This window comes from Nanorana parkeri, unplaced genomic scaffold, assembly GCF_000935625.1.
Source record: "Nanorana parkeri isolate BGI_ZX_2015 unplaced genomic scaffold, ASM93562v1 scaffold192, whole genome shotgun sequence".
NCBI lineage: Eukaryota > Metazoa > Chordata > Amphibia > Anura > Dicroglossidae > Nanorana > Nanorana parkeri.
The window spans coordinates 1,087,527-1,110,322 of NW_017306460.1; positions in this window are offsets into that span (position 1 = coordinate 1,087,527).

The following is a 22,796-nucleotide window of genomic DNA, read 5'->3' on the forward strand; positions in this document are numbered from 1 at the left end:
AGCACACACAAAGGTGGCTTCATAGGACCCTGCAAGGGAAAGGATCCACCCTGAAACTGAATATCAGAGCCAGTGCTCATAGGACTAGCTGATTCTGCTGAAACAAACTTTTAAACATCAAGAAGCAGAATCTATTGTAAGTGATTTAACTAGCATTTAAAATAGCTTAAAAGCTTTTTGACTTTAATATCACTTTAAGAACCCTTGCTCTAGTATGCTCTGTAGATATTAGGTAAGGGGTCTATTTTACGACTCAGTTAAATGGTACTTGTTTATGTAGGTAATCACAAGGATGAGGCTCCTCAGCTTTAACGTTTTCAACCTATCCCACTCCTGTCTTTTCACCCTGTCACGTTCCACTTCCAGTGGAAACTATAAATGACCATGCGGACACATTACACAGCCATGTTTCACCTTTGTCAGCTCAGGAAGCTCGCTTCCCCAGTTTTGCCAACTCCCCAGAACTTTTTTTATTGACAAAATGCCTGCTACCACGTCACATAACTCTATCCTATGTACGTTACGTCAAAGGACGACTTCGTCAGGGGCAGAGAGACAGAAGGGAGAACGTGAGGATCCGGTGTGGACATCGTTTGCCTATTTTTTATTTTGTGCTGTACTTTGGACACGTTTTTATGTAAATGTTCAAGAAACCAAGAAAGGGCGCAGAGAACACTGGCTAGCTAACGAAGTAGTAATGAAGACTGAAGGTGGTGGCACTAACGCGTGATTGCCAGGATCTGGAGATGGACGGCCGGTATGGAGGATCGGGGCAATGGACAGCGGGCCATTGCCGACACCACAGCGATCTCCCTGCCTCTCCTCCACACCGCACAGACCCCCTACGGCACTTCGGACGAAGTCCCCTCTTCTTGTCTACACTCCCCCGTGGATGTACCTCTTGGATCAACACATCGATTACAGTCGGAACCACACCACGAGTGCCCCGATCCTCCATACCGGCCGTCCATCTCCAGATCCTGGCAATCACGCGTAAGTGCCACCACCTTCAGTCTTCATTACTACTTCTTTAGCTAGCCAGTGTTCTCTGCGCCCTTTCTTGGTTTCTTGAACATTTGCATTTCACAGGTTCTCCTCCTGTTTTCCAGGGCTGCATACACGCCTCTAAGCCAACTTTTTGCCCATCCGAGAGCGCTGTTTACATGTTTTTACGTTTTTATGTAAGTAATTTTTAATAATATAGCAACCACTTACAAAGTCATCCCCATTTCTGCCCCTGGCTATATCTCCAAACTTGTCTCAAAGTATTATTATTATACAGGATTCATATAGCGCCAAAACAGTTTGCGCAGCGCTTTACAATATAGGGCAGACATTACAATCACAATACAATTCAAGACAAGATGGTAAGGAGGGCCCTGCCCCTGAGGGCTTGCAATCTAAAAATATCACCCTAACCGTTCCCTCCGCTCTTTCAAAGACTTCTTGCTTTCTAGCTCCCTCGTCAACTGCTCCCATGTTCGCCTCGAGGACTTCTCCAGAGTCTCTCCCATCCTCTGGAACTCCTTACTCTTTACTTGTCTGTCTATCTCCTATTCTGACTGCCTTTAGGCAATCCCTAAAGACTCACCTTTTCAGGGAAGCCTATCCCGCCTCAAACTAACCACTGAACCATCACTTTCTCAAACAATTCATCCCCACACAGTTACCTCCTCATGTATCACTTGCTCCTCCCTTTTAGATTGTAAGCCCTCACAGACAAGGCCCTCCTTACCATCTCGTCTTGAATTGTATTGCAATTGTAATGTCTTCCTTATATTGTAAAGCGCTGCCCAAACTGTTGGCGCTATATAAATCCTGTATAATAATAACAACAATAATAATAATAATAATAATAAAAAAGCCTTATCTCATTTTATACGGAGTACACTATGGATTGTCATTTGCTTTACTCATAACAATCTGGACAAAGAGATTAGAGTGGACGAGAGACTAACAATGTTAAGCAGCCCCAGCCTTGGGTGCAATCCCACCCAGCAGATCTGTGCCCTGGGATCTTTCTTCTAAGGTCTCTTCTGGAGGTGAGCTGCTCTCTAATGGGGTGCAAACACGATGGATTCAAGTTAGTGGTGGAATCTTAGAGCACTTCAAAGACTGTTACATATTCTGGGGTATTCAGAGCTGTGTTGGGACTATATGAATTTTGTCTCTTTTGGGAAACTGTTTTATTTGATCTGCTTGTAATTAATTAATTAATTAATGATTTAGGGTGAAGTCATATAGGTTTTGTATAGTTCTCACACTTGGAATTATTGATTAATTTTTATATTGAGATTATTAAGATTATGAGTTTATATTTTATTTGAAGAGATAGTAGTTGGGGGAGCGGCACATACTGCTTTATAGAACACAAATTCTACTGACATACAGAAATATGATATAAAGTGCTAATAAAAACAAAAAGATCAATATTTAAGCATTACCAACAACGTGGACATGTTAACAATACCCACAACAGTGATCTGCCTGGTTTACAGATAAAAGGTCAAACAGTGAGTGTGACAAAACGTGAGCATGATTAAAAGAAATGAGCACGGTGCTTTGAAGTATTATGTATGCCGAGAACTGATGTCTTTGCTATTTTTATAATCTCTTTGTTGCACTGATTATGTTATCAAACATGTGTAGTATAGTATTAGAGATGCTAATGTGATTTTGTTGGTGCAATTATGTGAAAGGCGTCACCTAAAAACTGTTATTGCCGTGTGGTCAGAAGAGGAGTGTGCATCACACGCTGGAGAAACTATTAAGATTAGCTATTTAAAATGTATATCCATAATTGCCTGAGGCCGTGGAAAGTAAGGGGGGTGCTGCTGAAAGTGCTTCTCGGTGGGGGAGAGGGGGTAGTTTGGGGTGTGGTTGGCGGTAGTGGTCTGGTCGTCCATGGGGACCATATGCGGTGGGTCAGGCAACTGTGTTAGAGTTGTCCTGTCAGCAGCTCTCTGTCCAGTCCCATCAAACTGACTGATGTCACTAGTGGCCAGAAGCTTGGAGGGATGCCAAGGACACAGCTCTGCTTTAGATAATAATGGATTGGATGGCTCATTGTGGCACTACGTTTGGACCTTCCCATCTGTTATTATCTAAAGCAGAGCTGTGTCCTCCAATGAACAAGAGAGAAAATAGGATTTTTTTTTTTTTAACCATAAAACTGTTTTCTTTTTTTTTTCTGCATTCATTGGAGGACATGGCGCCTTCCCCTCTGGCTTGCTGCTGCTGTATGTAGAAATCCTATTGTTCTTGGTTTTTGCACTGCTATGCCAATAACTGAATTGTCCATAGTCATGGAGGGGGTTTTGGCCACCAGCAGGGGCCATTACATGGTCTATCTTTAAGTGCATTTAGTGTCCTACGCCCACGGGTGGCGATATACCCAGTCTATTACTATCTAAAGCAGATATGTGTCCACCAATGAATAAAGAGAAATGTCCTTTTGTCAGTGGGAAAAAAATATTGGTGTTCAAAAAAGGGAGGACGTTGTTGTTCACTGAGATGAAGGGGGGCATTGGGGCTAAGTGTAGGACCAAGATGAATAGATGTCACCCGCACACCAACAGTATTGCAGTCCAAAGTGTTAGTTTATTGGAACGTCATATCACCAAAACAGTGACATGACATTCCAATAAACGAACACTTTGGACACTTTGGACACTTTGGACTGCAACACTTTGGACTGCAATGCTGTTGGTGTGCTGGTGACGTCTATTCATCTTGAAACTGTGTGGCGGCGCCATCCGCAGGCCACTACGAGCACCCCCCATTTAATTTTGGGTCTTTCCGGTAAGGAGTGCGACAAGGTATCTTTTTGTTTTTCTAAGTGTAGGACCAGCCCCCTCCACGGATTCATTGCCTAGGCGAGGGTGAAGTATGATCAATTGCTTACAGCCTCCTGCAATGTTTGAAATTGATATCACAGGAGGCTAGGTGAGGAATATGGAAAGGGGGAGCAGCACTATAAATAAAGACAAAAAAGTATTTTCTAAAAAAAAAACATTACAGATAATCTCTGCAATTGTGTGCAATACTGGAGTATTGTGTTGTTTTGCTCCAATAAGCCATTCAAGACCTTTGGCATTTCTACCCATGCGCAAGGGAACACCATCAGGAGGCTGTGAAAATGAGGAAGTGACAGCCAGCTCTTGATTATGGGACATTCAAAATGGCAGCACAGAATCCCAGATAGCAATAAATTGTGCTGCAAGTTTGAAAATGACTTGCTAAACTCTTGCAGACTTGTCAAGCTTCACAATTTTGTTGCACAATTACAGCAAGTCTGCATTGCAAGTCTCCAGACCAGCGAGCTTGCAGAGCTCTTGCTAAGACCTGCAGGACTCTTGCTGTAGACTTGCCAAGCAAATTTGCTACAAATTCAAAAAGTGTCAACTAGAACTTGTGCTGCGAGTGTTCTGCAAGTCTACAACTTGCCAGGAATATGTTCAGCAAGTTAACAAAATTACAATTTAACCCCGACACAAGTTTGTGGCAAGTTATCCTTGCTATCTGGGATGGTATGTGAAGCAGTAGAGAAGTGGGGGAGAAAAAGCCAATGCAGGATTCGCTGGGCTTGTGAGTATGTTTTTCCTGGATAAATGATCATCAAATGTATGTGGAATATTGAGAATGATTTTCATGAGTGAAGTTCCTCTTTAAAATCTGAACAGAAAACACCACACAGACATGTGCTTCTAACAACGTGATTCATTAAGCACTGAATTCCATAAATAATTCTCTACCTCCCCCATTCCTTTCTTTACTCAGTCTAGAGTGGCTGAACTTTAACCTCCTCTTAACCACAGCAGAAACCAGCAAAATGTTTTAAGGAGGATAGCCACTGGAAATAGAGCATGATATATGAAGATACTGAAATTGCTAGGGACACACAAATAGCTCTCACAATGCACTGAAGTGCTACAAGTTATTTTGGTCAGTAGCTGCAATGGCACCATTCCGCAATGTACTACAGTGTTTGTCAATAGCTGCCCACTCAATATAGTAGGCATTTGCTGTTACTATTGATGTACCATGGGTTCGATGTTGCAGTTTCCAGGTGATAAGTAGAATCAATCAATGAAAGAATCTACTACTGTAAGCTCTTCTGAAGCCAAAAAGCTCAGTTCACCTTAATCTATGGTAACCATCAGTCCCCGTTTTGAGGCATCTGTTCCTGATAGACATGTGTCCCTGGGGTTGTCCCTGATCACCCGGTGGTGGAGTGCAGGTCTACATTTTGCAGCTGGGATTTCACAATGTGGCTGCGTGGCACTGAAGCGACTTGTCACTCTGCTGAGGACTACATAGGCTGGTGCTTTATACATGGGAGAACATGACCTACATCGTATTCAAGGTTATTTAGAAAATAGGGACTACGTAACCCCATATAAAAATAGTTGATGGTCTCCCATTTCCTGTTAAGAGGACTATTTAGGTAAAGGAACCTGACAGCTACCACAGGTTGTGCCTGATATCCACCAGCCATTTACTGTATATGGCCACCCTACAGTGTACACATAAAATAAAAACAATTGCTGATGGAGAGCAGAAGAAGATTTTTTTTGTCAGAAGAGACTTGGCATGTCTTTTCTGCCAACAATCCCCACCTCCCAGCAATTTTTTTTACATCTGACTATATGTCCCGTTTTAAAGGGGACTGTACCGTTATTTCTTCATTTTTTTTCCCCGACCCGTAGTTTCTTTTAAAAAATCAATTTTGTAACGTTTTCCTTCTTAGGAGTGCACTCTGAGTCTGGACGCAACCTTAACTTCTACATCCAGCTGGGCTCATTAAGGAGGAGCACTCCTATCTCCGCTGGCACTCATTCTTCCTCTGCGGCATACATTCTGATATAATCGCCTGTAGATTTACCCTAACCGTACATTTGAAGACAAACTTAAAGTGACATTAAACCCTCAGATTTGTTAACATAAAACAATACTGTAATGTGTGCCTTACTGTAATCCATGGTAGTTTCCCTTCTCTTTGCTGCTCTTCCTTTTAAATCTGTATCTGTTCTCATGCTGGGCAGAACTTCTGTTTTGCAGCAGACTGCCTTGTCTCTGGAATGGATACACGGTGTCTGTGTGTAGGTTTGTAACCTGAGCCAGCACTACAGGAAGAGGCACTCAGCTGCAAAGGGAAGTTCTCCCCCAGCATGAGAAGAGATAAGGATTTAAAAAGGAAGAGCAGCAAAAAGAAGGGAAACAACCATGGATTACAGCAAGGCTGTGTGCCTTGCTGTAATCCATGGTTGTTTCCCTTCTCTTTCCCTTCTCTTACAGTATTGGTTTATGTTAAAAAATCTGAGGGTTTAATGTCACTTTAAAGCTGAACTCCAGCCTTACATTTTTTGCCACCCTTGTGGCAGTCCTCTTCTGTGCTGGAACTCATTGCTCCCATTTCCCTGCAAACTTGCATCTCCTCAATGCAGCAGCTATATCTTGAGGCCCCCTTTGATTCCTGTCTGAACAATGTCCATCATTCATTATTCACCCCCCCCCGATCCATACTGTTGTTGCCAATTACATTCACCGAGTCTCAAAACAGGTAAAAATTATTTGATTGAAAAATGTTAATTGCATGTTGATCAGGTGGAGGGGGGCACAGGGGAAGGTATTATATCCGTATACCACACTTCAGCTTTAAACGATCCATTCAGTTTGTTTCAGATCATGCGAGCCCTTGTACTACACTGCTAGTGAAAAATCTAAAGGAAATTGTACAATCAGATTGTATAGTGTATGGTAAGCTTCATACTTAGATGCTGTGAGGCCCTAAATCACATTTTACATTAAATCACATAAGAAATTTAACTAAGCTACGAGGATTTAAACACCAGCCAAGCATCAGTTAAGTGTATTCCAATGCTGTAAATAGTAGGGGTAACCCTGTATGACCATTTTGAACAGGAGAATGTCCCTCTTTGCAGAGCAGATTGTAGCTGATCTGTGCGTGGTGTCAGACAATAGGTTAATATTTTTTCCTCTTGCCAAGCCTGGCTGTCTGACTCCTGCATTCTCTGGAGTTCTATCTTTTAGCTTCAAATTCCAGCTCAATCCTCATGTCTCACAAAGATAGGGGCTGGATTTTTCTGTCCTATCCTAAAGATATCCCTAGACTCATAAATCGGGTTGGGCTGATGGGGGGTTTGGTGCACTTCCTAGCTTAAATTCCTTGTTGGGTGTGCATTCTTTTCTCCACCAGCTCCTAATTCTGGAGATAAATATTTAAATGTCCAATAAATTCTAGTTTAATATTTCCCCCACCAGCTCTCATAAACTGTTAAAATAGTTTGCCTTGAAAGTTGTTTTTAAAGCACTGCAGATATCTACTTAGGGAAAACTAATGCTGGTATATTAGTCCCCAGTGCTGGCAGCTCAGTACTACTACCGTAGTTTTCAGCATGGAGTTCTAGGTACCAAGCTCAGGTATAAATCCTGCAGCTACCAAGGTTTCTCCAACACAAACACATATCTTAGAACTTAAAGAAGAATGTCAGGTTCCAGTTCCTGCACAAAAAAATAACACTCACCCACACCCCTCCTAAACCCCTATAGATTTTTCTTACATAAAAACTTCAATAAACATTTTTTTTCTACTGCCTTTTAGATGGCCCAGTGACATCATAGGTCCTTCCTCTTCTTCCATGGTGGTGGTAGGGGTGCTCCTTCAACCTGGACTGGAAGTACTGTGAGTCCAGACTTTGTGATGACACCCCATCAAGGGTGGATGGAGGAGGAAGCTGGAGACAGCTCTGGATTGTGATGAGGGTAAGTACAGCTTGTTCACATTTTTTTTTCCTGAAGGGGTGGGGGATGTACTAGGTAATGAAAGGACCATAAGTACTGAAGTTCTACTTTAACCTTAAACCCTTCTACCAGAACCCTTATCCCCTCCCAATCCTTATGCATGTGCATAATCTTTTAGATTGTAAGCTCTCACGGGCAGGGCCCTCCTTACCATCTTGTCTTGAATTGTATTGTGTTTGTAATGTCTTCCCAATATTATAAAGCGCTGCACAAACTGTTGCACTGTATAAATCCTGTTTTATAATAATAATAATAATCACCCTGAGCACAACACTGAAACTGCAACAGTTTAGTCCCTGAGCTAGTGGAGAGATCACAAAGATCTCTCTGTGACTGTCTCATCTATGCAGAGCACAACAGCACTTGGTGCTCACATTCCGTTGGTGCTTTGGAAGCTGTGACGGAGCATGGCGGCGGCTTCCTATCCAATCAGGAAGCCGGGTGGGTGATCACATGACCACATGCCGGCGTCCTTCTTCATTACTGCACCTCTGTTGCAAGAGGTAAGGGACAGTTGAAGAGATGGGAATCCGGGATGCCTCAGGTCTGTGTATACATATACATATATGTGTGTGTGTGTGTGTTTGTACTTTTGTGGGCTGTGCACGCCTGTGTCCCAATCCATACCTTAATCCTAAGGGTTTGTTCACCCTATGTGCAGTGACCTGAGTTTATAATGTATATCATGTAAAAAAAAAAACAATTGTTCACACTACAAGGGAGTGGAGTGGTGTGAAAAAAATGCATCATGTCTGCATTTCTCTGCACTGCAATAGAGCTCACCTGAAGTCTTTATCTGTCCCCACAATGCACCTAAACTGCAGTGCTTAGAAACAAATATTTAAAAGTAAAAAACACAAGGTAAAGCCCCACCCTGCATTGCTGTCACACACAGATAATTTTAGCATGCAAGGTGGTTAAATGTGCCCTGAAATGTAAATTGAACCCCACATTGATTATTATTATTATTATTATTATTATAATACATGATTTATACAGTATTGCAACAATATTTTGTGCAGCACTTTACAAAAAAAGGGAGACATTACAGTTAGAATACAATTCAATACAAGAGGGTTAGATAGATAGTTATCTTTTTTAAAATAAGATCATCAACACATTGAACCTGCTTCATATAGTACACTTTCAGTTTAAAGTACATAGAGAGGTTTGTCTTGACATTCAGCAAGCCTTCTACTGCAGAGTTCATATCCATCCCTACCCGTACCAAACAGATCATTGTAAAATTGAGAAGATTACCATATTATAATATAAACCAAAAACATTGCTATAAAATGGCCATGAAATTCCACAAAATGTCTTACTTCCCATGGTGTATCTCTTTCTCTATGAATGAGGAAAAAGATTTACCATGGTAGCTGATCAGCTTGTTATCACATTCCATGGTAATCTAGTCATTTACCATGGTATATTTTCATATGGGCAGGCACTCACTCAGAGAAGTCACTGGAGATTATTCATAAATATCCAAAAACAATGTAAGAGATTCAAGAATGTCTTACAGCCCTGGTGCCCAACCAGCAGCCTGGGGGTCATGTGCAGCTCTTCGGTAATAGCTGTGTGGTTCCTGGACTCAGAGATCTCCTGTGACATCCTTTTCTAAAGGTCTAATGTAAAGTGTCCCCAGTGTCATCTGAAGCAGGTGTGCACCCTACTGAATATTATCTGTAGCTCCCTGGTGGTGTCAGGGGCAGCAGGTGAGGCTCCCTATACCTTTGAAGTTGACAACTACTGTTGTATAGCATATTATAGAATCACTGTGACCGATAGGCAATTCTTCCCTTTTTTCACCTGGAGGAAGCAATCCTTTTACTAGTGCTTTTATGACAACAATTGAAGCAGCTGAAGCAGAAAAGAGAATACGGCTAAAAGTACAGCTACAATGTTTGGTCAACTTTTTTTGCCTGGATCCTTTGATTTTTCAATATAAGTTCCTAGGGCCAGGTAGTGTTGGCAGGGTCATCCACAACTCAAGTTTTTGTCTGATTCCTGTGAATTCAACCCGTAGAAGCCCGGCTTTACTTTCGTTGTTGTGATTCTTATTAACAGAAACACAAATTTCAAGCATTCTGACTGTGCCTGAAAAAGGAGTATACAGAGCATGGCAGACAACATTGTAAACTTAGTAGCTAAACTCTGCTGAATGAGTTTGTGTTAAAGGAGAGGGGCTCAGGGAGAAGCGGGGGGATGCTAAAGACCGTCAGGAAATGGTCATCTACCAGTCATGTCAGCATTCAACCACAACCGTTAGATTGCCAGTATCTTAAAGTGAACTTGTGCCCAGACTATGCACATTGAGGTATTTACATATTCAAAACAAACATTGAAAGCACTTTAAAAAAAGACCTAATTCACTTTGGTAGTAAATCATCAAAATTCACAACAGAGGCACTGAAATCACAAGTTTTGGCACCCTGCCAGCCTTCTAATGTAAATAAACAGCTCATGTTTATAAGATGCTGAAATCTTACCTTAGAGCAGGGATAGCCAAACTCCGGCCCTCCAGCTGTGGTGGAACTACAAATCCCATGAGGCATTGCAAGATTCTCACAGCAACAGACATGACTCCCGGAGAGAGATGCATTATGGGATTTGTAGAGTCACTTTTTTGTGATCTTTGAGGATGAATTACGTTACAGTACATGCAGCTAAAGAGGTTAGTGAGAGTTTGTTTCAAAGCTCTATTACTGCTTGTTAATTTGAATATGTAAAAATTCAATGCTTATACTCCTGGCATAGGTGCACTTTCATACCATCCCAAACTAAATAGAAATAAACAGAAGCCAAATTTTAAAAAAAATAGTAATTATGTAACATCACATCAATCATCATATCATAAAGAACCTAGACATAGCAAAACATAGCTGAAAACTTTTATGTGTATGCACCCAGTACTGCAAACCCTAACTTATAGAATGAACATAAGAATATATATAGTGTAGACATATCCACACTCACACAAATGGATGGAATCATTCTGATGCAAGCTGGTGTCCTTTGTTAAAATGCAATCTATGTGAAGTGCATTGCGATGGCATTCATTGTGAATGGCACCCCAACACACTGTACAGTAGAGTGCAATGCATGATGCACCACAGTGCACAATAATGCACATACTGTGTGTTGTGGTGTGCTGCGTTGCTAAAAAAAAAAAGGGCCATACACATGTTTGATGTGTTGTAATGTGAAGACTGGCAATTTGTAGTGAATGGCAGATTTAATGCAATGTGTGTAAAGGCATGTTGATAGAGATTGTCAGTTGTAATAAAGAAAATATAAATGTGGAGTGAGCCCTGAGCTGCCATAGTCAGCTATTATGCATTACAGGTATTTATATAGTGCTGACAATTTATGCAGCACAATAGATATTGTACATTCACATCAGTCCCTGCCCTCAAGGAGCTTACTGTTGGAAATACACCAGCATATACTGTAACTATGTCTTTTGAGCATTTGGTCTTGTAGTGCAATGTTAGTGTCTATGATTATGCATGTTTTATCCATGATATATACAGGAAGTTCTATCTGTACAGTATACAGTATGTGTTTCCTTATAATACTGTATACCTGTATAAATAAATAAATTTAATTCATCATTCCTCAAGATCTCAGTGCTTCATCTAAACACATCCAACAGGTTATGGGCCCAGACACTGAACAGAAAACTGCAAGACAACAGAAGCCGCATCCAAGCTAAAAGATGGTGAGCAGATCAGATATGGAGATTGCAATCACAAAGCTCCACAAAACCAACTACCAGCTATGGAAGTTCAAGCTTGAAAATCTGCTAAGCAAAGACGGCTTGTGGCAAGTACCGAGTACAGACAGACCCACGAATGGACCCACGGAGGAATGGGACAAGAATAACAAGCAAGCAAAAGCAGTTATAAGTCTGCCAGTGGAAGATGACCAGCTCATCCACATAAGAAAAGAAAATACAGCTAAAGATATGTGGACCGCATTACAAAAACTGCATGAGCATTCAAACCTAAACAGTAAACTATATCTGCTAGGCAAGCTATATAAGATGAGGCTAGAAAAAGCCAGGAAATGTGTGACCATGTGAATGCCATGCTGGAAATCATAGAACAGCTAAGTAAGTTAAGACCTACATAGGTAGATAATTAAGTAGTAAGTAACTGTAACCTAATAACAACCAATTAGGATTCATGACTGGCACATTCTCACGAGTTCACTGCATTTTACACACCATCATTGCTCTTTGCATTGTCTTATATAAGCCCTTTTAGTCATCCTTCATTCTAGAATGATCTGTACAGAACTATTACAGGAAATTTTTAGTCTGAGTGCATATTCCATTCATTCTTTTGTACACCCAAAAAAAAAATGCCAGGATGTCCGAAATTAGGGTCACATGAATTCCTTAGAAAAACTGGAACAATGCCGGCTTGATGGCGGAAAGTTGAGAATTCCATGGGCAGGCTGTCACAGTGCTAGTGAATGCATTGATGTTCTATTCTATTCAAACATCCAACTAGATGTCTAAATTTATTGGACTGTTAATAGTATAATAGATCCAGCAATGATGTGCAATACCCTCAATAGTTAATCAGGATTCAGCTTTCTGCAGGGTATACATCAGTGAAATTTAGTATTATTTTTGGCTAGTTACTGTTAATACTCAAGTTTGCCCTGTTATTAAAGTGTATCTAAAGCCAAACGTTCTTTTTTTTGTTAGTTTTGGATAGAATGTTGAAGATCTAGAACGTTTATAAGGTTTTAATTGTTACCTGTGACCCCAATGAGGAGATTCACATTATTTATGTGTCCTGGTGACCATTGTCCCCTCAACTGAAAGTGATAGAAAATCCCAAATTTTTAGTTGTCACTGGAACAGGAACAGGGGAGAAGCCTTCCGATGGAGACATTTGTTCCTTTAACAACTATCTAAGAGGAGATTTACCTTTTTATATATAGACACTGATGGAAAACAAAACCTCACAGGTTTTTAATTATTCCCTACGCTATCCAAAACTTAAAATAACTTTTGGCCTTAGATATACTTTAGGTTTCCTTTGTTGAGTTCAACAAGTGATGTTTCCATCTTCTGTGGCTGTTGTCAAGAAGGCTTTTCACATCTGTTAGGGACCCAGTCATAATGAATAAAGAAATATCAAGCTGTGAGCAAGTGACTCCATCATGGATTTGTAGGAAAGGATGGATACACAAAGTACTGTAGGGGAATTTCATCAAATCCAAAGAAGCCAATGGATTATTTAACACACATAAAGGGTTCCTAACTTGAAGGCTACTGTAATTTCACATATATAAAGAATTGCCAAAACATAAATACTGACAACTGACAATGACAACTGATCCCATGGGCTGAAAAGAGGTTGGATATACATGCATACAATGTAGCTCTGTACTTTTTTTTTTGATCCAGAAGCTAAATATTCGTCCCATCGGTAAGGTGTGCCGGGGTGCCGTTAAGAATTAATGGCACTGCCGTGCACCAATATGCAAAACATGCCTTTTTACATGTTACCAATTGCAAGAGTGTGATCCTAGCGCCAGAGTTATCACATGTTGCTTAGCATTATTCATTAATACAGTCCATTTGCTACAATGTATTTATAACACAAACTAAACAAGCAGTCTCTCATGCTGCAGCAATCTATGGAATCTTCTTCTTAGGTCTTCTTGATCTTCAAGCCTTTAAGAGCATATTGAACATGCTTCTCTTTAAGTAGGTGCAGCCTGACTCACTCATCCAAGCTTTTAGTGTGCTTTCACTGAATAGTACAAGCTGCTTTGCTATGTTCAGACATTGATAGTGGCATCAACATTTCACATTACACACATACTCTGTTCACTTTGCCTGTAATGTTATGTTCAGGTGAACATTTTGTCTCTATTTCTTCTCCACTCCATATTTGTTACAAAATTGGAACAGCGGCGGAGGACAGAGTTAAAATTGCATAACTTTGTCATCATAATGGAACAGTGTAATACAAAGGGACGTACTGTGAACATTTGGCCAAGGGGAAAACACAACCATTCAGTCACAGTTTCATGTTGATTGGTGGACATAGTAAAAGGTGGGTGTTCCTTAGGACATGGATGATTTTGATGTTTCTTTTGAAATCTTTCAGCATCAGATTCCATTGTGGCTCTTTGCCTTTGGTCACATGACATCTCAGAACCGCAAAGATTGGTGCTACAATACTTCCCCTTGCCAGAAGCTCTGATTGCAGGTCTGAAAGGGTTATAGGTAGCTTTAAATGCCCAGTATGTGTGAGTGATGGCATATCCTGGTCTGATTGATGTCTGAATGGTGAAGTATCTGCACTCAGGGCCACCAACCCAGCCTTTGATATTACTACTGGTCTTGGTGGAAGGGTCTAGGCAAATACCCTGATGTCCCCCAGCCCAGTCCTCCCCAGGGTTTAACTAGTTACCCCGGGATGCCAGTCAATGATGGATTAGGAAAAATTAAACTTGAACGTAGAATATACAGGACTTCAATTCATCCTTCTCCTGACATCCATCTTGATAAGGTACCTAACATGGTATCAGGATATGCATAGGGAGCATTTGAGTGAGTAGGAGTACTCGCCCAAATACTCGGTATTGACACTTATACCGATACTAGTATCTGTATTGGTGCATCCCGATACAACCCCTGTCAGCTTTTATTTTGCCATCTGTGTAGTTTGGGGAAATTTTCCCTCACTTCCTGTCCAACAGCCTCAACAGGAAGGTAGAAAAAATGGAGAGGGAAATCCCTGTTGGTCAGCATTGTCAACAGAAATAGTGTCACCATTGGAAGATTTTCTATCTATTCCTGTTCTAGTGATAACCCGAAATTTGGGATTTTCTTTCACTTTCAGCGATAATGGTCAACAAGACAAATAGAGAGGGTGAAACTCCCTAACGGTGACACAGAGAGCAATAAAAACCTGGCAGGAGTTCTAATTCCTCTCCACTCCATCCAAAACTAAAATAACATGTTGGCTTCAGTTTCACTTTAATGTATACAGTATATCCACCTTTGCAGTAAAATTTGAGAAAATCCCTCTATATGTTTGTGATGTGTTCCTATTCACACAACTTACCTAAAAATGAAAAACCTCACCTTTCTAATCATTTCTTTTGTTGCATTAACATACGATGTACCAATTAAGCCTTAAGATCTTTAACCCTTTGTTAAGGCAGACACATCTAGATAACAACTGATAATGAAGATCTGCCAGCACAGTGCAGACAGGGTGAAGTATGGTAAACATAACTCCCCAGCCACCTACTTAACATTAAAGGGTTTCTAAACCCTCCGTTTTTTTTGCATAGATCTACTGCTAGCAAACAGTAGATCTATGCAAAAAGTTTTTTTTAAAACCCGATTTAAAAGCAGTTTAAACTTACCCCTGTCTTCACCGCGCGCTCCCGTCCGAAAATCCGAAAATGCTCGGGCGGCCGCAAAGCATCTTGGGGCGGGCGCATGCGCAGTTCGGATTTTCGGCCGGGAGACGAGGAGGGACACAAGGTAAGTCTATGGACGTGCATCCGCATGCAGACACTGTGGGACAGGAAGTGCCAGCAAGGACAGAGCAGTCAGCACTGGATCGGAGAGCCGCCGCAGCGCTGGAGAGAAGGCTGAAAACACCAGGAAAGAAGATGAAGATCGGATTAAGAGACACCATTTAAGGTGCGTGCTAACCTCTTGCCGTCCGCCCGTAGTAAAAAAACGGACGGACGGCACTGCTACATCTGCGGGTTGCCGCACTGCTACATCTGCAGGTTTTTTTCTGCTCGCGCGCGCCCCCTAGCGGGCACCCACGGGAAAATTGGGTAATAATAAATGTTTTATCATTTAATATAGGGGAAACTGTTTTTTTTTTTAAATTTCGGTAATTTTTCCTTAATATAGTAAAAAAATAAAACCCCCAGTGGTGAATAAATACCACCAAAAGAAAGCTCTATCTGTCCCCAAAAAAGGGTATAAAATTCATTTCAGTACAGCGCTGCATGACGGAATAAATGTCAGTTAAAGTACCGCAGCGCTGAATACTGAAAAATGGCCTGGATGGGAAGGGGGTTTAACACCGCGGATGTCAACTGGTTAATTAACATTGGGGGGAGGGAAAAAAGTTTTTGACTTTAATGTCACTTTAAAGAAAGGGTGCACGCTGAGTAAGACTTTTCAGCAAGTAAACTTCAAATTAAAACATTTGTAGCAATTTAAAATAAATAAATAAAGTTATCCTATGTGAATAGGAAAATGTAACACAGGGATAAGCAAACTCAGCACTCCAGCTGTGGTAAATAAGCTATAGTGATGGTAGATCCTGATCTGACATGTTTCAATTGTGAAGTATCTGCACTCAGGGCCACTCAGGGCCACCAATCCAGCCTTTTGCATTACTACTCGCCCTGGAGGAAGGGGGGAGGCAAATACCCTGATGTGCCCCAGCCTAATCCTCCCCAGGGTTTAACTAGTCAATGATGGATTAGGGGAAATTCAACTTGAACGTAGAATGTACAGGACTTCAATTCATCCTTCTCCTGACATCCATCTTGATAAGGTACCTAACATTGTTTGTTTGATCTGGCCATTTAGGATTTGATCTGTGAATATCCATATGTCTGTAGGTAATATCCCCAACCCCTCCCCCCCCCCAATTATAGCAGCAAGCCTGACAACCATGCATTTTTATGCAAGTTCTGCTTTGAGAAACAATACAACCCTTAACAAGTCCTTTTGCTGTCCTATATGCACATACAGAAACATCCCTGCATCTGCACTGTCCCCAGGGGGAGGATGCTTGGCAAATACCCTGATCTCCCCCAGCCCAGTCTTCCCCAGGTTATAACTAGTGACCAAGGGGTGCTAGTCAATGATGGATTAGGGCAGGGGTGGGTAACTCTGGCCCTCCAGCTGTGCATTACCTGCAAATCCCATCATGTCTCTGCATCTGGGAGTCATGCCTGTGGCTGTCAGAGTCTTGCAATGCCTCATGGAACTTGTAGTTTCACCACAGTCAAGGTTCCCTACCCCTGATGTAACACATATAAAGTTGGTGTTATTGGCTGCAAAAATGGAAATACAATTTAAAAATGGATGAAAGCCTATTTACAAAAGTAGCACTTTCTAACCCTGAGAAACTTACTCTCACATGCTCATTCATGCTCAGAATCTGGTAATCACAGCATAATTTGGGTTGAAACCAGGGTACCTGGAGAGAACTAACGCAAACAGGATAAAAAAAAAACCACATATGGGAAGTAAACCCAGAATTTCAGCATTGCCAAGAATGCTGCCAATTTAGCTACCAAACAAGTTCTAGTTTATCTGTACTAACCACAGGAGTAAACTCTCGCATAGAAGGGAATGTACAGATTGACTTTCCTGGCACCTCAGGAGATTTTCTGGGCCAAGCAGAAGTCAAGAATACATATTTCAATAAAGGGACACCAATGTGCTGATTGCAGCGACGACCTCCGTCATAGGGAGATCAGAACACATGCATTTTGCCTGGTGCCAACATAAGTAAAAACCTTGTGTGTATAAAATGTATACAGGATTACCATTTTCATATACAATACTGGCTGCCATAGGTAATCCCAACTGAATACTTTAAAGTACTTTCCAACATTAGACCATGTGAGCTTTGTGGGCCCGTTTACACCAAAATTGAACCTAAAACGTAAATCAACAGAGGTCTGTTTACTTGCAGTTTCAACCTCCATTGACTTTTGTTCCATTCTGTCCGTTGCATTTTCTTGCTTTTTTTTGTCGCCAACCTTTATTTTAACTAACATGTCCTGAATGAACAAAGTTCTATGTATTTCTTTTTTACATCCATTCTGTTACGTTTCCTTCCATTTTTGACACATGCCGTTACGTTGTGCTGAAAAAAACTAGAGGATGCACTACTTTTTTTTCAATGCACTGCAACACAACACAGAGGAGCGGTGTGAATTGGTCCCATTCACACCTATTCATTGTTTGGGTTTCTTTCCATTGGCATCTGTTGACATAGTTGCAAAACAGATCTGGTGTGGATGGGGCCTCAACGAAAAATGTCTTAGTTGGCCCATAACAACATATCAACTTCCACATTGCTGCAGTCTAGGCCTGATGGAACAATGCTTTTGATGATAATGAGATGCTCGCACACATGCACGGAAGAAATATGGATTGTCCAGGTATAGATGTGTAGCGCTCACCCCCGAAGGAGCCGCTGGATGATCGGGTCTTCTGTATCACCTCTGTGACACACCACAAACAATGAATCCACAGCACACCAGCACACCTTGTGAGATTTTAAATAACTATTTACTGTATATAATAATCTGAATAGCAGTATACAATATCAACATTTATCTCTACACAGCATAACACAGAGACTGTATATGAAACATCAGCATAACAGTGATGATCAGTAAATGCGGTTATTCTAACTGTGAACTTGTTGGACAGTAATCAAACTGTATATATAAACTTAGTCCCAATGTACCCAGGTACCTAACCCACTGGCCAGTGGTAGTTTCTTCAGCCAGCCAACGTTGGGGCCCAATACAAACGGTGAAAATCTGTGTGTGCTGTTAATGACAACAGGCCGGAGGCCTCTCACCCATACACGGAGGGAGATGTCCGTCTGTAGCCGGCAGGGATGTCAGCAATTATCTTCTGTGATGAAGAACTGTATATAGGAGCTGAAGTCTGATGTCATCAAGGGTTCTGGTCATCAGATTTGGCGTCCGCCCGGGCCGAGTCGCCGCCCACAATGGCCTCTCAGCAGGATGGCACCTCACTCACAGCCCCAGAGGATCCTCTTCCAGACAGTAACAAACAGCGATTTACTCTGTGCAGCAGATGTCCCTTCAGGACTGCACGTGTGACAAGTGAGCACAGTCTCTCCACAAGCTGGCTGCACAACACAAGCAACAGCAGGCTGGCCTCCCTGTCTCCTCACACCAGACTGAGGCCAGCAACCTTTAGCCCCCAGAGTTTACTTCCCTTCTCCCCTGTAGCACTCTGGGAACTGTAGTTCAAGTATCCATTTTCATTCGTAATTCCTCAGTGGCTGTGTCCACCATCCCCACAAAGCTGTGCTCTCTGGCTCCACCTGCAGCTGCAATATCTTTTCTCTTAAAGGAGCGGATCCCATAACAGGGCTACAGATGGTTGATTGGTTATATAGTGGATTGATCATTAGAGAGCTGCATACCAATGTTGATAAGCCACTTAAATTACCTTTTTGAACAAGTGACAACTATTATTTACCAGGAAGTCAGTGGCAGCCCGCCAATGAGCTACACGTTGTCAGAGAGCACAAGACCCTTTTCACACAATCGCTGTCAGTTCCGATAAGGAGCGGATTCGTGCATGGATCCCCTGCTGATTGAAACAGTATGGAACGGATGTCATTGTTGTGATATCTGTGTCTGTTCAGTTTTTTCTCCATCCTATGAGGAAAAAACGGAACCTACCAGACCCATGTTAGGTCTATGGGGAATTGGAAGTAAGCGTAAATGTGTTCATGTACATCAGATTACCCCCGATCCGTCATGATCAAGTCCACCAAAATGGAACAGACTTAGACGGAGTCAGGGGTAATCAGATGTAAATGGAGCATGTCTATTTACATCCGGCTGCCCATAGACTAACACTGGGCTTCCGATCAGATCCATCTGATTGGACCACCTATCTGAAACGGGCCTAAAAAAAGCCTTCTTTGATAGTAATCTGCAGGTGTGGCCACCTTATGTTACTCAGTGATGAAGTTGATGGTTAATGATGATTCAATACTGGGATTCCATGCTGAAGTTAATGGTTAATAATGGCTTGGGGTAAATTGTATTCTTTTTTAAGTGTGTATGGTTTTAACTAATGTTTTATATCTGCTTGCTTTGTTTTGCAAGTTAAATAAAAAGTTTGTTTTACATATAAAGCTTAATTGTAGACAGATAGGCAGATATTAAAAGCACAAAACATGCTATTATGTATTTATTATGTTAAATGCAATAAATATTAGACATGTGCATGGCCGAAAATTTCATTTCATTTTCATTTCGTATTATTTTCGTTTTGTTTTCTGAAATTTAGATCCGATTGATATTCGTTATTCAGAATTCAGATCAATCCAACGTTTTCATTTTTGCAATTCAAATCTATTTGGATGGAGTTTAGTATGGACACTTGATCCAAACAGCAGCTTTACAGAGCAGAAAGGGGGTGGGTGATCTTGCCTCCCCTTGCATCATACCAGGCAACTTGCCCTCAACAGAGACCCCATGTTGATGAGGACAAGGGCCTCTTCCCCACAACCCTGGCCCGGTGGTTGTTGGGGTTTGCGGGCAGGGGGGCTCATCTGCATCTGGGTGCCCCCTTACATAAAAGGTAGTGCCCAGATGCCGCCCCCCATCATGAATGAGTAAGGGGTATTTGTTACCCTTACTCATTCACCAAATAAACATTAACCCCTTCGTGACTGACGACGTACAGTGTACGTCGCCAGCATCGGGGCTGTTTAAACAGACTCCCGGCGACTTTAGATGTAAATCCATTGTCAATCACATCGTCCAGCAATGTGGGCCCTTGCGTTTTAGTATGATTCTCAAAAGCACAATGGTGGGAATTTATCAGAATTGGAGCAGACAAAATCTGCCCCAATCAGCCAACCAATCAGCTTCTATATTTCATTTTCAAAGCTTAACTGAAGAAACAGAAGAGAGAAGCGAATTGATTACTATGGGCACCTGCTCCAGATTCTGTCTGCTCCAGGTCTGATAAACTCCCCCCTATAGGTCTACTGAAGAGAGAGCACAGCAGAAGCAGTTTCCTTTCAAACACACTGGGGTCTATTCACGAAGCTGCCGAGGGCAGCCGAGTGAATGACCGATCTGAAGTGAGCCGAACACTGTTCGGCTATTCACTTCAGGCTGGTACGGCTAATTTCAGCCGTACATCGGCTGAAATCAGCCGTACATCGGGTTGCTTCGCTTGGCTTTGGGTCGGCCGAACATGCTTCGGGGCGGCCGAACCTCCAGCAGGCTACTCACTGCTGTTCGGGCTATTCTTAAAGATGCTGAACAGCAGTGAGTGAATAGCCCAATGCCGCTTAGCGGCATTCGGCTCGGCTGTTCTGCTCGGTCCCTCAGAGGTACCGAGCAGAACAGAAAAAGAGTGAAAAAAGTTAAAAAAAGTAAATAGAAAACGATTGTGCGGAGCTAGCAGTGACAGCTAGCTCCGCCCAATAGTTTCCTATTGTCGGGCAGCTCTGCTGCTGTAAAAAACAAACAAACACTGCTGTGTCTTTTTTTCTTTATTCTGACACGAGCGATGTCAGAATGGAAAAAAAAAAAGAATTTTCCCATTGAAAAGCATTGGGACATTTCTATTGGCTATTTCAATTTGCAATAGCCAATAGTAAACTAGCATTGTACCTGCCCTCTGCTGATGGACCTGATGGGGAACTGCAGCAGAGGGCGGGTACAATGCCAGTTTACTATTGGCTAGTGCAAATTGAAATAGCCAATAGTAATGTCCCAATGCTTTTCAATGGGAACATTATTATTATTTTTTTTTTCTATTCTGACATCGCTCGTGTCAGAATAAAGAAAAAAAGACACAGCAGTGTTTCTCTCCTTGGCGGCCGGGAGCAGGAGACTCCCGGGCCGCCAGGGAGAGTTTGCTGTTTGGAGATCAGTGTCCCTGGTTAGCAGGTAACCAGGGACGCTGATCTCTCTGAAAGTGGCCGGAGCCAGCCGTAACATCACGGCTGGCTCCGCCCAGCTGTCAGAAGAAGCTTCTGCTTTCAGCACCGGTCAGCCGAGTCGATGCATATGCGTTCGGCTCGGCTGAGCCGCTCGGCCATGATCGGGAGCTGTACGGGCTATAGGGAATTGCCTGTACAGCACCCCTTCGGTTCTACTGAACTGAAGGGGTCCCGGGGCCGAAGCTAGCCGAAGGATCGGCCGAAGCTACGGCCAGTTCCTTCGGCATCTTCGTGAATAGACCACACTGTCTCTGATTAAATATTTCTTAAATATTTTATCTAAAAGGAAACAGAGGAGTTTCTGATCTAACTTATTTGTTAGGATGTCTAAATTTCCGCTTGAGCTATTGAGCATTTTAGCCAAGCAGATAGCCTAGAAAATATGTAAAAATAGCCTATAGCGCCACCTGCTGACTAATATAAATCTATGTAAACTATTCCTATGCAATAATTAAAATAAAAAATATTTGTCAACATACTTTAAAAATATACAGAAAAACAGCCTCTCATTCCATGATTTGGGGCTGTGTAATGGTTCTCTCTGAAAAGGTAAGAGCATAATATTTGGAACCTGGGGCCAAACTGACCTGAATTTTTAGAGTCTCAGATCAGGGTAGAGATATAGATAGCAGCAATCATAGGGATTTATTAAGCACTGCAGCAAGGTGTACAAGATAGGTGCAAGGATGGAAACTAGAACTACTTAGTATGTAGGTTGTGTTTCCCTATGTGAATATAAATGGAAGCTGTTGCTTCAAGGCTGTACTCCCAGCTTACTACTCAGTGAGTCACTTTCCCGGAACAAGTATTACGGTCAAAAGTTATGAATGGATACATATTTTTCAAGGTCAGTGACTTCCTAAGTGATGATGAATTATGGATATGTCCCTGAGACAAGTTTGCAGTGGCAGCTCCCATATTTCTATCCTGACAAGCTCCCTTTAAAATGTCCACCTTTAGGCCCTGTTCACACCTTGGTGTACCGGGAACACTTGTCATGTGTGTTTTTTTTGGCGTTTGATGCTCGTCGCCCATTGGTCTCAGTGGGTGCCTTGTACGCAACAAACATGGAGAACTGAAGAAACAGGATGTCACCAGCACACCGAAGAGATTTGCCCAAGTCCACCTCAGAAACGTGCTTTGCGTTTGCGGTGCCAATACATGTTAATGACACCCCAAACATGGCTGAAAAAATGCATGTCCCCC